The 16,930-nt window shown below is 46.9% G+C and overlaps 1 protein-coding gene across 1 annotated transcript in view; it reads left to right on the top strand.

Annotated features, from left to right (window-relative positions):
• Nucleotides 1–16,930, top strand: part of HORMAD1 (HORMA domain containing 1) — a 2,731,278-nt gene that overhangs the window by 1,774,267 nt on the left and 940,081 nt on the right. The gene's annotated exons all lie outside the window — the stretch shown is intronic.

The following is a 16,930-nucleotide window of genomic DNA, read 5'->3' as shown; positions in this document are numbered from 1 at the left end:
GGTTTTTTGAAGGTCTTCTTCGAATGCGTCCACCGGTAAATAGGCTTCATTCATCTTGAGACCTTATTGTCGCCTGTGCAGCTCTAACTCAAAAGCTGTTCGAGACAATGGCTTCAGTGGACATCTAATTAGTACCACGGGAGACTGCTTTTTTGGTTGCGTTACCATCAGCTAGAAGAGGCAGTGAAATTCTTCTTTTATACCCCATATTGTCTCTTCTTTCCACTTAAATCAGGAAGCCGTTCTACCTACTTTCTTTCTTTCTCAGGTGAAGTGGGAATGGGCTTTACATTGTCTGGATGTGAGACAGGCTCTCAAATTCTATTTAGACCAATCTAGAGAGTTTACACGGTCAGACAGTCTTTTTGTAACATTCAAGGGTCAACAACCAGGGTCTCAGGCTTCCAAGGCTATGATCGCTTTTTGCATTGTTTCCTGGCTTTTGGAAGCCTAAAAGCTTTAAAGGAAAACAATTCCCAAGGGCTAACATGCACATGTGGTTAGAGCTAAGGCTACAGCGATCGCTTTACAGGGGAACGTCCCCTACAATATCAGCAAAGCAGTAATATAGGCCTCTCATGTACTGTATGTACACAGTTTCCAGGGCAGACAGTGGATTTGGCCAGGTGGTCTTGCAGAAAATGTTTGGCTAGTATTATATTCCTTCCTTTGTTGCTGGCATAGGGCCGCAATGCAAGTTTGGCAGTGTTCCAGTGATACGCCAAACGGAAATACTGTTATCACCACTTGGTCTGACATAAATACTGCTGGATTACAAGTGGCTGTGTTAGTCCCTGACTCCATGGGGATTTCCCCAGAATTACAGCTGGTGGTAATTATGCCAGGGTAATACTGCCGATTTTGCTGATTTTTGGCAGAAAGGCAGCAGAATTTCCTCCAGCATTTTGCTGGAGGCTTTTCCTCGGCCTCACCACTAAAGTTGTAGTATGGTGGTGCAGTAATGCAGTGGTAACACAGTTACCACTGCATTACTGCTGTTTTTTCCCACACCGCCATACTTTAATGAGGCCCTTAGTGCTTTTCAATCTCCAATGAGTTTGGAAGAAAGGGGACAGGATGTAGGAGTAAGAAAAAGTTACTCACTGTAGTGACTTCTGTAATTCCTAATACATAATCCCCTTTCCCTCATACACCCCGGCCAGCTTCCCCTATAAATAAAACAATAGTTCAGGTGACACGTCTAGTGGCTCCAGAGACTAACGGGTGTTGCCGGTGGGTGGGGTCAGCAGGGCTAGCCACGCCCACGCTGCTGCGCCTCACTGGGCAACACAAAATTGTTTTAAAATGGAATCACTATTTTTATGCTGTGCAAAAAGAGCTTTGACACGGTCCTCTTGGACAGAAACCCATGGAGGAGTAAGAAGGAAAGGGGACTATGGTCTATGAGTACAGAGTTTGTAACTTTTTCTCTGTTTTCCCTTAAACGTTCTCCATTATGTTCCCACTTCCAATCTGCTTCCACCACCCTTGCCCTCTCCCATTACTCCTTCCCTACCTCTTACATGCCAGGAAAACACTGGAAGCTCAGCAATATAATTGGGGAGTCGTTTGTTGATGGAAGTAGGGTGAGGGACGGAAAGGAGCTGTGTCGCCCGTTTCTTCTGATGTATTGAAATAAATTAGTTTACTCCGTGCATCAGCTGTGACAGAAGTCTTGTTAATCCACTTCGGAACAGTAAACAAACAGATTAAGTGTCACTTGGAGAATACAACTGTGCTGTGTTGTCCAGTTAGCGTGAACAGTTCCCGTACCAGAATGTATACTAATTGTGACTGTCAGGCACCGAATCCACGATGCACTCTTGTGAGGATTGCTGTTAGGGCATTGTTTAAGTGAGGGAAGGACTTTATCAGCCTGGAAGTGAATCAATAGCAGAGGAGCAGTGGTGGAAATTAACTTTTTTATCTATGGGATCCCACTCGGGTAACGGTTGGGTGGCGGCTGTACGAGGCCGGTGAGGTTACAGCGGTTATTCGAGTATTTTAGTCACCTCTGGTAAACATTTGCCTCTCAGCCCCTCAGAAAATTAAACACGAACACCTGGAAAATAGCCTTCTTTCTTATAACGTTATCAACAAAATATACAATGTGCACACCTTTTAAACTCCCCAAAATAAACATCAATAGCTCCTGTACAATGTAATATTCACAAGGAATTTCACAGAAGCATTGCTCAGGTCCCCTAGTGGTCTTGTGGCTACCAGTATGGTTCAAACCCCTGTCCCCACAGCACAATTCAAATAAAACTGCATAATTGAAAGCATCTGCACCATTCTAAAATAAATGTACAGTGCACCTGTTTTGGGGGTCCAGTCTGAGATCCCAGGAGAAGCTTTTGGCTCGATCCCAGATCCGGGAAGATCCAGCCCAATGCCAGCAGACATTTGACTGTGACATTCTACATGTATTGACTTAAGGCAAGGTGAGCCGTTATTGGGTGTCACCTGTACAAGGATGCGAGTCATATTTCTGTGTTTATGCACTTGTTTTGGGCAATGCCGCAGGGCCGCCCAAGGCGAGGCAGAGTAACTGATGTTACCATCCGGCAGGCCAGGAGAGGGGCAGCTCCCGCCCCCACACCTGCTCCTCTCCCCCACAAGCCACAGAGACACGCAGTCTCTATCACACAAAGCCGAGGAAGGGTGAGGTGTGGGCCAGGAGAGGGGCAGCTCCCACCCCCCACGCCTGCTCCTCTCCCCCACAAGCCACAGAGACACGCAGTCTCTGTCACACAAAGCCAAGGAAGGGTGAGGTGTGAACAATTGCCTCACGCTTCCTCCAAGCAACAAGGTACTAAGCACCTAAGGAAAACCAACAGTCAGGTAGGGCCCAGGTTCAAAGACCTGCCCCCTTCTCAGGGGGCCAGACATGTCCATTATACGGCCGGGGGCTGGCGCACAGCCCCCATTACTATACACATCAAAGACCCAGGGCTCCCCTGGGTCTTATAAATAAGAGCAGAATGCTCTAAGAAAACACAATTGGTTTGTGGACCCTGAACGGGGAACCAAACTAACAGGAGGTTCACTGTTCACTCAGAGTCTTCCACACTTTGCTTCTTTAGCAGTCTTTAGAAAGTTGACTGCTAACGCAGCGTCTTTTCTCCCCTCTTTGAACATTGCACTGTTCAGAAACTTTAACTGCAGGCACGCGGCCAAAGCCTCGCTGAAACAGAAGAAACCCTGGGGGGTACGCGTGCAGAAGCAAGATCCCAGGCCGGCACGAGCGAGCGCGAAAGAAAAACAAACAAAGCGCATGGGCGCAGGTGGCTGTGTCATTTTCAGCTTTTCAGGCCAAAGAATCATGGGCCCCAAGCGAAAATCACGGGAACCTCCAATACCTTCACAGAAGCCCAAATCACCCCACCTACTTGAAGCCATGGAGGCAGCTGAGCATTATGGCTGGGCCTGGGTCAGAGAAAATATGTACGGCCTACCAAAAGAAGGGGTCCCCATACCAACCAGTCAAGAGGACGAGACAACACCATCAAAGAAAAGGAAGTCTACAGAAGGCATGGGGAAAAGGTAATAAGAAAATGTCTAAATTATGCGAGAATATGAGTGAGATGAAGCAATTATTGCAAGAAATCAGGGGCAAACAAACACTTCCCACAGCCAAGACTAGGCTAGCAAACCCCACCATACTACTAGTACTGGATATCACGGTGACCACCCCCCCACCAGCAGCAGGCAGCTACAACAGCAGCAGTCCCATCAACACCAATAACACAGGTGCCAACAACACCAGCAGCAGCCAACACAGTTTTACCTACGCCGAAAACGGCAGCTCCTGACACAACAGGTGCTTTAAAAGCATGGAGAATCCCCAACACAAATACACCAGGACAGACAGGAGCGAGCAACAACAACCCATTAGACATGGTAATGATTAGTAGTACCCAATTAGACCTAAAACTTTTCAGACAGAAATATTGAACAGATACAAAAGGTGTTTAGCATGGAACATTGACATTACAATCAAAGAAGCCATATGGGCGAAAGAGTTCATCGAAATCTTTTCACTTATAGAAGCCCAACGCAAAGGGAAAGATGCTTTTAGGGATCCCAAAAAGATAGAGGAAAAAGCCATAGCCAGAAATGTCCACCTAGAACAGAATTGGGACAACTGGCTACAGGCCTTTGCCATCTTGGCAACTATATATGAAGAACAATTCCCCAATGACGGTAGAAAATTATGGGAATACATGGATAAAATCAGAGAAGTGAAAATCGCTCAAAAAGGGAAGACCTGGCTAGCATATGATATTAGATTCAGGAGAAGCATGTCAGAGAAGCCAGCCATAGAATGGGACGAGGTCCAGAATGATTTATACATGTTAAACGCTGAGCCTCCTCCAGAGGAGGAGATCGCACAAACAACCCCCAAAAATAGCAAAAACCCACAGCGCCCCAGATTCTCCGACAATGAAAACAACAAAAAAGGGGAACAGCCCTTTCGGAAGAATCAGCCATGGGCGGCTAAGCCTAATGCCCACAGGCAGAACAAAAACCACTCACCAAAAGCCAACATCCCATGTAGGAACTTTGGAAAAAATCAGTGCACATGGGGAAACGAATGCTGGTACAAACACACTTGCTCAAACTGCAACGGTGACCACGCAGCAAGCAACTGCACCAGACTGCCAGCCAAAAATACAAAAGTGTAGCACCAAAAGCATCCCGCCAACCCCATGTTTAGCACCGGGCTGCACCCCCATCAATCCAAACAATTTCAGAGAGGCTATCATGAATTTCCCAGACAGAGAAACCAGTGAAGCAATCCGGCAGGGTTTCACCAAGGGTTTTGTCATCCCCTTCAAGGTCATCGGGTCTCAGACTGTTCAAATAACCTGAAGTCAGCCAGGAACAACCCGCAGATGGTGGAAAGCAAAATTAAGAAGGAATTACTACTAGGCAGGATTGCGGGACCTTGGGACCACATGCCTCTCAAGGAGTACATAATATCACCCCTAGGTCTGGTCCCCAAAAAAGAACCCGGGAAAATGAGGCGAATTCATCACCTATCCTATCCTAAGGGCCAATCACTAAACGACGGCATTCCGCACACGGAATCAGCGGTATCCTACACACACTTCCAAGAGTCGGTAAGACTCATACAGGAATGTGGCACGAACGCCCTGATGGCCAAACTGGACATTGAATCCGCCTTCAGATTATTGCTAGTTCACCCAGACTCCCAGCAATGGCTAGGTTTTACATTTAAAAACAAATTCTATGTAGACAGATGCCTCCCCATGGGATGCGCAGTATCTTGCGCCCTATTTGAACAATTCAGCTCCTTTTTTCAATGGGCTTTCCAAAAACAGGGACCAGGATAGTACACTACATCGATGATTTCATGGTAATGGGGCCAGCAAATTCTGAAGAATGCAGCAGAGCCCTGACAAAGGTAGAAGGAATGGCCTCACAGTGGGGCATCCCCCTGGCACCGGAAAAAACGACCAAACCAGCCACCAACATAACTTTTCTAGGTATTGAAATAGACTCTGCAAGGGGCCTATGCAAAATCCCAAAAATAAAAATAGCAGAACTCCTAGATAAAATACAAAGCCCGACAACAAGAGCACAGTAAAAGAAATTCAGTCACTAGCAGGAAGTCTCAACTTCGCAGCCAGAATCATACCTCAGGGGAGGGTTTTTTGCAGAAGTCTGGAACTAAAAATCAAATCATACAGCAAAACCCACCTGCACATCCGGCTAGGCACAGAGGTAAAACAAGATCTGGAAATTGGGAATTTCCTGAAAGAATTTAACGGGACCGCACTTTGGCGTACGCCATTGAACACATGGACAAAAAGGGTCCTCTACACCGATGCAGCCGGGAGCAGGGGGTTTGGAGCCATACTAGACTCAGAATGGGTGGCAGGACACTGGCCCAAAACATGGCAATCTGCAGGGTGGACAAAAAACATCACCCTCCTAGAAGTATTTCCCATTTGGCTAACATTACACATCTGGGGCAGGCAGCTAGCTAACACGGAACTCTTGGTCTGGTGCGACTACATGGCCGTTGTAGGCTCCATAAACAGAAGATCTACTAAATGCCTTTTAGTGCTGAAAGTCCTACGAGCAATTACAGCGGTCACACTACAAGAAAACATTGTGATCAAAGCAAAGCACATCGCTCGAGCAGACTATAATATTGCAGATGCTTTATCTCGCTTTCAGTGGCCAGGATTCCGGGAGCTAGCGCCACACGCCCAGGAACAGATGACGCCAATACCAGCGGAATGCTGGGCAATTATGGGAATACAAGAATAACGGCATCAACCCCAGCACCAGAGAGCCCAGGCCGGGATGCCCAACAAGAACCAGGCACCTCTAAAACCAGCAACTCGCTGCCCACAGAAAACACGGACCCTGGCTCAGGGTTCTTAACAGAGATGGCAGAGAGAGCACTGGCAAGCACTACTGCAGCTCAGTGCAGTAAGTTTTTGCAAACAGCATTTAGAGCCACAGGGTTAAACCATGTCAAGTTAATAACGATTAAAGACGTAGAAACATTCTTAAAATGGGCAAACGATAGGGGCTTTAAGAAAGACTAGGCAAAAAGACACCTAGTAGCAATCTCATATTTCTCAAAAATACGGTGTGACTCAGACCCTACCCAGAACGCCCTCATTTCCTACGGTATGAAAGGATGGGCCAGAGTTGAAGGCCCCCACGTAGACACTCGCCGCCCCCATGATTTCAGCAAACTGGTAAAAATAGCAGACCAGTTGGAAGCCATATGCTGGCACCCGTATGAGATCACATTATTCAAAACAGCATTTCTTCTGGCCTACTTCGGGGCTTTCCGGGTTGGAGAACTTATCGCCTCGAGCACCAAGGCCTCAAACGGGTTAGGCGTTATGGAGGTCAGGGTCAGACAGGACAGCGTCAACATAGAAATCCAACAGTCAAAAACTGGGGCCAAAAGAACCATCAACATTTGTTGGATTGATGAGATAACAAACTGCCCAGTATGTAATACCAACCTTTACTACGCACAAAGGCCTAAAGCGGGGGGGGGGGGTTTAATCCACAAAGACGCCTCAGCACTGAGCCACTACCAATTTAAAGGGGTGCTGATGAAAGCAATCAGCAAAGCAGGGTGGGACACCAAGGGTTTTGGCACCCACTCCTTTAGAATAGGTGCCGCCACTTCAGCATGGCAAGGAGGCCTCCTGGCAACACAACAGCTAAAAAACATAGGGGGATGGAAGTCAGATTGCTACAAAAGATACATCAGACCACAGCTAATAAAGCCACCCCAACCCCCTTTTTTCTTTCTCTCCCTCCCTCCTGCAGAAACAACAGGCGAAGGGAGGACCTCACTCAGTCCAGGATAGATTGTCGGCCACTCTTTCGTTTTCAAGACAGGCCGTTGGGCGGAAAAAACCAAAGACAGGCCACCCTTCAGAAACACCATTGCTTCATGGTGGGGATACAGAGGCCTACGGTGGGCTGACATCCACGAAACACTAGCAGACCTGATTGGATACAGAGACCCGCCAGAATTTCTGATAATACATTTAGGGGGCAATGATCTGGTTACCACAGGAAGGAGAAACCTATTCGAGGAAATCTGCTCTTCCCTAGTGGGCATTTCACACAACTAGAGGGAAACAGAAATATACTTCTCGGCCATCCTACCCAGAAAGAAATGGCAGTGGGCCCACAGTTACAAATCCGTAGACATTGCCAGAAGAAAACTCAATAGGGGGGCTAGAGAAATTCTGTACAGCTAGAGGGCTGGGCTTCATAAAACACCCGGCTATTACCCTGGGTGACCCGGATCTGTTTCACAAAGATGGCACTCATTTATCAAACGAGGGCATAGAACATTTCTTTCAAGAAATCACTGCAACTCTGGCTTTCAGGGGATGTTACTAGGAGACACTTTCGGGGGAACACGGTCAGCCGGTAACCTGCCTGTGTGTGGCGGCAAGGCCGGAGGAGGTAACCTCAGGACCCGGTGCCCAAAAGTATGATATTATTATGATATGTGATTATTGTTATCTGCATAACCATATCTGTACAATAAAATCCTACGACCTTTTATTGGCAACACTTGACCAAATGTTGTGAGACAAATTATTTCGGGTGAGGGTTTGGGGTCGGCCGACAATGATTCATGCATATGGGTTCATCAGTTATGGGCAATGCCGCAGGGCCGCCGAAGGCGAGGCAGAGTAACTGATGTTACCATCCGGCAGGCCAGGAGAGGGGCAGCTCCCGCCCCCACCCCTGCTCCTCTCCCCCACAAGCCACAGAGACACGAAGTCTCTGTCACACAAAGCCGAGGAAGAGTGAGGTGTGAACAGTCCCCTCACCCTTCCTCCAAGCAACAAGGTGCTAAGCACCTAAGGAAAACCAACAGTCGGGCAGGGCCCAGGTTCAAAGACCTGCCCCCTTCTCAGGGGACCAGACATGTTGGTTATCCGGCCGGAGGCTGGCGCACAGCGCCCCACTACTATACACATCAAAGACCCAGGGCTCCCCTGGGTCTTATAAACAAGAGCACTATGCTCTAAGAAAACACAATTGGTTTGTGGACCCTGAATGGGAGGTTCGCTATTCACTCAGCATCTTCCACACTTTGCTTCGTTACCACAAAACCCTCCCACCCTACAAATAAGGGAGAAGAACAAAGGAAAAGAAGTACAGGGCACTGTACGGTGTCCACAACGAGTCGTGGGACATGAGAAGGCGGCACGGGTGGAGGGGTTAACCTCAGGACCCGGTGCTCAAAAGTATGATATTATTATGATATGTGATTATTGTTATCTGCATAACCATATCTGTACAATAAAATCCTACGGCCTTTTATTGCCAACACTTGAGTAAATGTCGTGAGACAAATTATTTCGGGTGAGGGTTCTGGGTCGGCCGACAATGATGCATGCATATGGGTTCATCAGTTATAAGGAGAGTGTAAATCCTCCATATCCCTTTGTGCCACTTAACCTGCCTGAGAGCTAACCATGTCCTCTCTCTATGTTAGCAGAAACAGGCAATCTCTTCCCTTCGGGATGGAGAAGTGCACCTAAAGCTAGTGCCACAAAGGGATTGACAAGTTCAGGACTTCTGCGCCTTAAAGATGAACTGGCCAATTTGTGGGCTTCCTACGATTTTAATAGAGGGGTGTCACTCCAACAAGTAGAGCGAGCTTCGGGACTTACCGCCTCAGTATGTAAGGCACCAGATCCGGATTGGTGAGCAACTATCATCAGCTGGCCGTCAAGATGGTTCAACCTGCCGTTCTTGGCGAGTCATAGGGTTCCCCAGGCCAGCGGTAGGCAGTCTGGAAATAAAAGCTTCTACTGTGCAGAGATCTATCACTCTCATGTATGGGATTCAAAGATTTTCAGTATAGAAACGGTTAGTCGTAGGTTTTCAGCAGACAGAAGGAAAGGGAGTAGCAGAGGAGGTCAGATGTCTCTTGGAGCGATGTGAGGATTTAAATGGTAATGAGTAGAATTTTAGGGGCATTTAATGCAAAGGCTTCCGACGTAACAAATAGTGATAATATCAGGCATTAACTAGAACGGTTGGCCTTAAATGGGCATTTGTGGCAACACTTAGTATATGATAACAGCACCTTTGATTTGGTGACTATTTCTGGCATATGAGCTATAGCTGTCATTGAATTGCATTAAAAGGTTATTTGAGGCACCACATGCCATATCATTTTCAAGTCAAGCCAACAAAGCTTTATTTCGGCATATAGCCCTGAAAGCATATAATACATACATGAACAGGAACATCATTATTATTATTATTTATTTTTTCTAGAGAGCCACATGCCCATAGGCCTCAAGGCGCACAAAAAGAGAAAACAGAGAAACACAGACAGGAGAAACACAGACAGGACAAACAAAGTCGGTGCAGGGGGTGAGAGCAGCTAGGCAGGAGTACCAGTGCAACCAGGTTTAAGATTGAAGAGGTGGGACTTGACCAGTTTCTTAAAGACACTGAGAGTGCCTGCTGAACTAATGGAACTTGGTAGGGCATTCCATGCCAGCGGGGCTTGGACATTAAAGGTGATGCCACCAAACCTGACGAGTTTGAATCGAAGTTGAAAGAATTTGGGAGTGTCCTTTGACCGCAGGTGGCATGGTAATTTGTTCACCCTAATCTTGAAGGTATTTTGGTCTGGTATTGGTCCAGCATTTGTATGATAGAGTCCGAATAGTGTGGGTGATACAGTATCCTCTAGGGAGGCAGAGAAGATCTCTTCTCGCCTCGGAGACATGATTCTGTCTAGCTAGGCCATGAATCACACAAACCGCACAGTTTTGAGATACCTGGAGAGAGTATAGATTAGCTTGCGTGGTGCCTGCCAGTAGGCTGTTGCTGTAATCAAGCTTTGAATTCACCAACACAGAGGTCAAGAGAGAGCAATTGCTTGCGGAAATAAAAGGACGAATATGACTAAGAAGCTTTGTTGTGAAGCCGCAGGAGGCACGCACATGTGCGACATGGGTTTTCATGGTGAGTTCAGCGTCTAAGAAGACACTGAGCGTCTTAACACTCTTAGAAACACCGACTTGCTAAATGGTCTGTAGGCTGGATCAAGTTTTTTTAAGCCAGGACCTGAGGCCACCATCCAAACCTTGGTTTTATCTGTATTTAATGCCAGTGAGTTGTCAGCCATCCACCTCTGTGTAGCAGCATACACTACATTGATAGCCTCAGAGTCCCTAGCATAGTTCCCGGTAAACTCAAAGACGTCCTGGGGATCATCTGCATAATTGGTGTACTGCACACCCAGGTGGTCCAAGAGACTTTGGAGAGGCCTGATGTCGATATTAAAGATTGTGGGAGTGATACATGATCCCTGTGGAACACTGCATGTTTGCATGGTAAGTGATGAACTTGCCTCTCCGACTGCCACTCTGACATGCATGGGCCGAGAAAGGATGAGATCCACTGAGCTGCTAGATGAGAACACTGGGCCTGCTCCCTTAATCTGGTAACCAGCAAGGGGTGATCAACCCGATCAAAGGCCGCTGACAGATCTAACAGCATCAGCAGGGCAGGATGACCCCGATCCACTATGCTTACCAGGGTGGATTTAAGATCCAGCTTAGCAGTTTCTGTCCCATTTTGTGCTCTAAAGCCTGATTGGCGGACCCCAAGGATACTGTGTTCTTTGAGGTGGACCTGCAGCTGTATGTAGGCTACTCTGTCCATGATCATCAGAAGAAATGACACATTGGTGATAGGTCAATAGTGGTTTGCGATTGTTGGATCAAGAGAGCTCTTCTTAAGCAGATGCGTGATCCATGCCTGTTTGAGGGATGATGGGACCATTCCTTCGCTAAAGGAGAGATTGATAAGTTTAGTGATCCATGGATGGAACCAGGAGCTCTAAGTACCCTTTAAGAATGTTGACCAGGCAACTATCACCGAGACAGGAGGTAGGTTTCAGAGCAAGAACAAGCTTAAGGATTTCAGCCTCAAAGCAGTGGGTAAAGTTAAAGGTGGTCTTATTTGCCTGAGGGAGTGTGGGGTCCCGAGATGGAAACACCAAGGGAGAGTGCACTCTGTGCTCACTAGAAAAGTCCTAAATAGTCTGCCTACGGCCCAGTATTTTATCAGAGAATTCATAAGGAATTAATTGGCACCAAGCTGAATCTTTAGGGGGAGCTAAGTTGACATTAGGAGTGTCCTTAAAGTCGGAAAGGATCTTGAAGACCTCGCTAAAGCAAGATCGAGCGTTAGCAATGCGGTTATTAAGGTGGGCTGATTTGGCTTCCATAATCGCACACTTAAATTCTTTCACCACCTTATAGCACTGGGGAAAGGGTGTTAGGACAGGGGTTCTTCCGCCACTCCCTTTCGAGGAACCTTTTAGTGCATCTAAGGATGATAATGCTGTCATTGTACCAGGTATTCTTGTTCGTCTCACTCTTAACTTTTTTAAATTTCAACAGTGCAAGAGTTTCAATGGCGGAGTTAATGGCAGCCGTCAGATGTATCACCAGATTAGTGGAGTTTGAGAGACTGTCTAAGGGTAGGAGCCTGGTCGCTAGCAATTTTGAGAATCTGAGAGGTGTCACATTTTTGACATTTCTAGATTTCTTCTCAGTTCTGGGCACAGCGTCCAGTCTAGAGGGGGCGCTGGTAAGGAGACATGTGTGTTCACTACAAAATGGTCAGACCAAGGACAAGGGCTGACTTCAACCTCAGAAGGGGAAAGGTTCTGTGTTATAACCCAATCACATATGTGTCCTCCAATATGGGTAGGCATTGTATCCATAGTGTGTACCCAATAATGCAGGAGCCTTGATCAGGGAGGAAGCTTGCTTGTCTGCAAGATCCTCGGCCCATAGATTCAGATCTCGGAGAATAATAACAAGGGTCTTGGATTTAGAAATGGCATTGAGAAGATTGAGGAATTGTTCCTCAAACTGAGGGATGTCACTTGGGGGTCTATAAATGACCAAACAGTCACTGAAACATTGGCATTGCGACTAATCTTGACAAGGAGGGGTTCACAGTAGTCAGGACTAGCATGTGAGACCATTGTCAGGACTAGCATGTGAGACCACGTGACTGTTCAGATGTTTTTTTAAACATAAGAGCCACTCATCCCCACTTTTGACCAGTACGATAGGAACGAAAGATCGAGTAGTCCAAGGGAAAAGAGAGTGTGGCATCAATAGGAGTAGAGCAATTAAGCCACGTTTCAGTAAGTGCCATAAAATCGGGGGCAGTCTCGGTAAGTTGGTCAGCAATCTCCACTTCATGTTTAAGCACGGAACGTGTGTTCAGGAGGAAGAAGCTCGCCAAGTGTGTTCCCATCATGTGCTCGAGCAGGCATTTAGTAACTATAACATTAGTGGAGGTTGGACACGTTGAGGGACGACTTGATTGGCGTCCTCTAGTGGGACCAGTGTCGTTTGCTTAATCGTGCAAGATAAGATCGTTTTGGCTTGAGGACAGGGCAGTGAAAAGCCTGACAACAGTGTCTCAGATACGGGCAAGGGGTTGGCACAAGTCTGAGTCACAGGTGCATAAGAACAGGCATCCAAATCTGTGCAGCACAGTAATTAAGTGAGAACACAAAACACAAGGAGGTGTGAGAAACAAATCTTAAACATGGTTAGTTTCTGCTTATCTCAGTAAAATCAAAAATCACACACGAATTTACCTAATTCTACTTCCACCTTTAATTCATCAGGTAAAAGCCATATTGGGCAAATTGTGAATTCTCGTAAAAGTGCAGCTAATTATGGGCTAATAAAAACGTCAGAAATGAGAAGCTCAACAGACATTGGTTCCCCAACTCCAGTAATTCAGTTATCAGGCATAAGCTATAATGGTTATAGGGCCCGTGCTTGTAAAAACGGATAATTTAAACATAATGAGATAAAATAAACTATCATAAGTAACGAGATCGACAACCCTTACTTCCCTAGGTCGAATGCCTAGGGAAAAATACATATCCTGGAAAAGACTCATGCATATAGGGAAACATACATATCGGGGAAAAGACTTGTGCATATAGAAAATGAACATTCTTTTAGGGGGCAGACTAACATATAGTCGCAGCCAATGGACGTGTACTTTACAATTGTAAAATATACCGTGCAAATCAGGAATTAACTGTCAATGGAATTATAGGGGCATTTGAACCAGTGCATACCATATGATAGCAATACATGCAAAAGTGAGGCTGCGCCCTATATGTAGTGACTACACCCTGCACATGAGGCATTACCTTACAGTAGTGGCATTTCTGATGTAAGCTACACTTGGTATATGATGGCAGCACGTATAGGGCTGTTTTTGTTTACATATTTTGACACTATCTGGCCTATGAGGCATGATATGACATTACTGAGGCATTTGGCTCAAAGGCTCTGTTCTCAACTGGTTTTCCTCCTACCTTTCCAACCGCTCTTTTGCCGTCTCCTGGGGCGGCCTTTCCTCCCCTACACACTCCCTTAACTTTGGTGTTCCCCAAGGCTCCGTGTTTGGCCCCTTCCTCTTCTCACTTTACACCTAATTTCTTGCGCCAATAATCTCTTCCTTTGGTATCTCTCACCACTTCTACGCTGATGACACCCAGCTCTTCCTTTCCTTCTCTTCCTTCACTCCCGACATTCACCTCAAACTCTCTTCCTGTGTCACTGCTTTCAAAACTTGGATGTCCTCCCACTTTCTCACCCTAAACACTGACAAAACTAAAGTTTTATTCCTTCCTGCCAATACTCTTCCTCCCCCATGCCCCCCTCTTTCCATCCTCTTTCCCCCTATTCATCTCCCCATCTTTGCCTTTGCCCGCATTCTCTGTCTCCACTTTGATTCTAACCTCTCCTTTACTCACCGTATCTCTCTTACCTCTCGCGCCTGTCGCTACCATCTCTATTATGTTCGCAAAATCCGATCCTCCCTCACCTTCCACGCCACCAAACTCTTAATTTCCTCCCTTATCTTTTCCTGTGTCTTTTACTGTTCAGCTCTCCTCTTTGGTCTCCCTGCCTCTCATCTCGCCCCCCTCAAATCCCTCTACCACTCTGCAATCCGCACGCTCTGCCCCCTCTCTCCCTATGACTCCATCTCCTCTTCACTTTCCTCACTTGGCTGGCTTTCCTTTCATTCTCAACTTAAATTGAACTTCCTCTGTCTTGTCTTTAAATCTCTTCATAATCTTGCCCCTCCCTACCTTTTCTCCCTCTCGCCCCCTCCATTCCGCTGACCTCTTCCTACTCTCTGTCCCACCCTCTGCTTGTGCCCCTTCTCGCTTCCGTTCCTTTCAGCTCCTCGCCCCACTTCACTGGAGCTCTTTACCTCTCCCTATCCGTTCCATCTCCTCATACTCTTCCTTCCACTCCTCCTTAAAATCCCACCTTCTTCAACCTTCCTCCTGACTGCCCTTCTCTATTTCCTCCCCTGCTTCTACCTAATGATCTCGGCAAATTGTTCTGCATACTGTTCCTGTCTATTTGACTCATGAATTGTATTGTACTGCTTCTAATGTATTCTTGTTGTTTTATGTAGCGCTTAGGCGTAAAGCGCTATATAAAAGTTAATAAATACAAATACGATTTGGGGATCTACTTGGCATATGATTATAGCCATTGTGCATGTTAGGCTGTCCCCTAGTTATGGTGGCCTGCCAGTAATATTAGACATTAACTGGCATTATACAACTTAAATGAGGCATTTAAAGCAGAACTTGAAATATGGCAGCAGCACTTGCATGTGCACGTCTGTATTATTTTATTGTTGCTTTTACATTGATTGTATTTTGGATAAAAAAACACTCACGTATTTCATTGTCTCTTCATGTGCTTTTTTGTCATATGTCACATGACATTACTTTCTGTGATGTCATTGGTGTCAAATCTCTTTTGACATCACTGCCTGGGGTGATATTGCTTCCTGTGTTGTTTTGAGTTTTGACTTTGCCTCACTGACCCACTTTGTGATTCAGAACATTCACAATCCAGCCTCTCATTCAAAGAGGCTGGACAAGCCTGATCCACACTGTAGTGCTGCTGTCGCTATGTGATGAAGTGCCAAGTGATGTCTGGTTATGTCTCTCTCCTCTTGGCTACACATTTGGAGACCAGGATATCCCCAACCCTACAGGATTTTTGCCATAATGTAGCTTGATACCCCACTCCTACCATTCTGAATACACTCCCCTGTTGTGCTGGTGTCTGAGGAGTTTTGTGGATTCGTTGCTTAGTTTTGATGGAATGCATAAACAATTTCGAACTGGTATGGGACGTTAATCGCATGTATATGTATTGTGGTCACAAAATAAATAATATCACAATCTCATGTGCGCTTGATGCCATCTTGCTCTCACTTCTAAAACTGCAATATTAGAGGTGGAAGCAGCAGCTCAGGCCCATTCAGGCCGAGTGACTGGCCCAAGCCAGACTTCAGTTTAGAGCCACCACACTCCAAAAACCCTGGCTGAGCTCCACCTGCTCACCCCAGAAAATATTTAAAAAAGAAATAAAAAAAATCTTTATGAGATTCCAAGATGGCTGCCGACGTGTGAGGGTGTGTCTTTCTGTCCTTCATCGGAACCCACAAAAGCAGGCCTTCAGGCTGTTTGAAGCAGTAGCCCCTGGAGATATCCTGGACTTGGAGCAGCTGGCAAGCTGCAAGCACACAAATGCGGACCGGGCACTGTGATTTGGTGCCTCAGATCTCGCAACCAAGCCACCCTGCAGAGAGAGGATCTCGGGACCCGGAAGACCTGTGGCACATTACCTGAAGCGGGAGGAGGGACGCGCCTGCCCGGGCTGCCGTCGGTGCAGCAGTGTTGGAGGAGAGCGGACCAGAGCGAAGGGGGCGTGCAATACCTCATCGTGCTCGGACGAGCCTGGGACAGGAAGGGCGAGGAGTGTCCCGGCGTCCCCTATTGCACTCCCAAGACTACTGGAAGGAGGCCCGGCCTCAACGAGTGGGGGTTGTGGATGGGTGTGTGCCACCCCCCCAAAACTGCTTGCTAGGCCCCCTGGGTCTAGCTGTTGAAGCCCCACCCTACCCCTGCTCCCTTACTTGAATCAAGCATGGAGGAGGCGGGTCAAACCTCTATCCCATCGCCTCCCCACACCCCCCCGCGGTGGCAATTGTATCTTTGGTCAGAAACGTTTAAAGAGAGACAGTAATCAACTGTGGCATAAGCAGGAGCCGCTGAAGGAGCAACAAAAAGGGAGGGCTACATCACTAGGAAGGTGAAGAGGCCCTGCCATATGCGCCCTGGGGAAAACACTGCCGGCAAGAAGTCCAGCCACACCACCAGACCCAGGATTAGACTGCAAAACGAAGGAGGCAACTACAAGCACAGTCTGAACCAACACTCTATTGGTAATCCCCGGGCCCAACTAGCTGTAAGAACTGGTGAAGAAAGTGTGGGTACCTGGGGTAAACC

The sequence above is a fragment of the Ambystoma mexicanum genome, chromosome 1p (genome assembly GCF_040938575.1).
Source record: "Ambystoma mexicanum isolate Mex_15411 chromosome 1p, UKY_AmexF1_1, whole genome shotgun sequence".
Classification (NCBI taxonomy): Eukaryota; Metazoa; Chordata; class Amphibia; order Caudata; family Ambystomatidae; genus Ambystoma; species Ambystoma mexicanum.
This window is presented reverse-complemented; position numbering and strand designations above follow the sequence as displayed.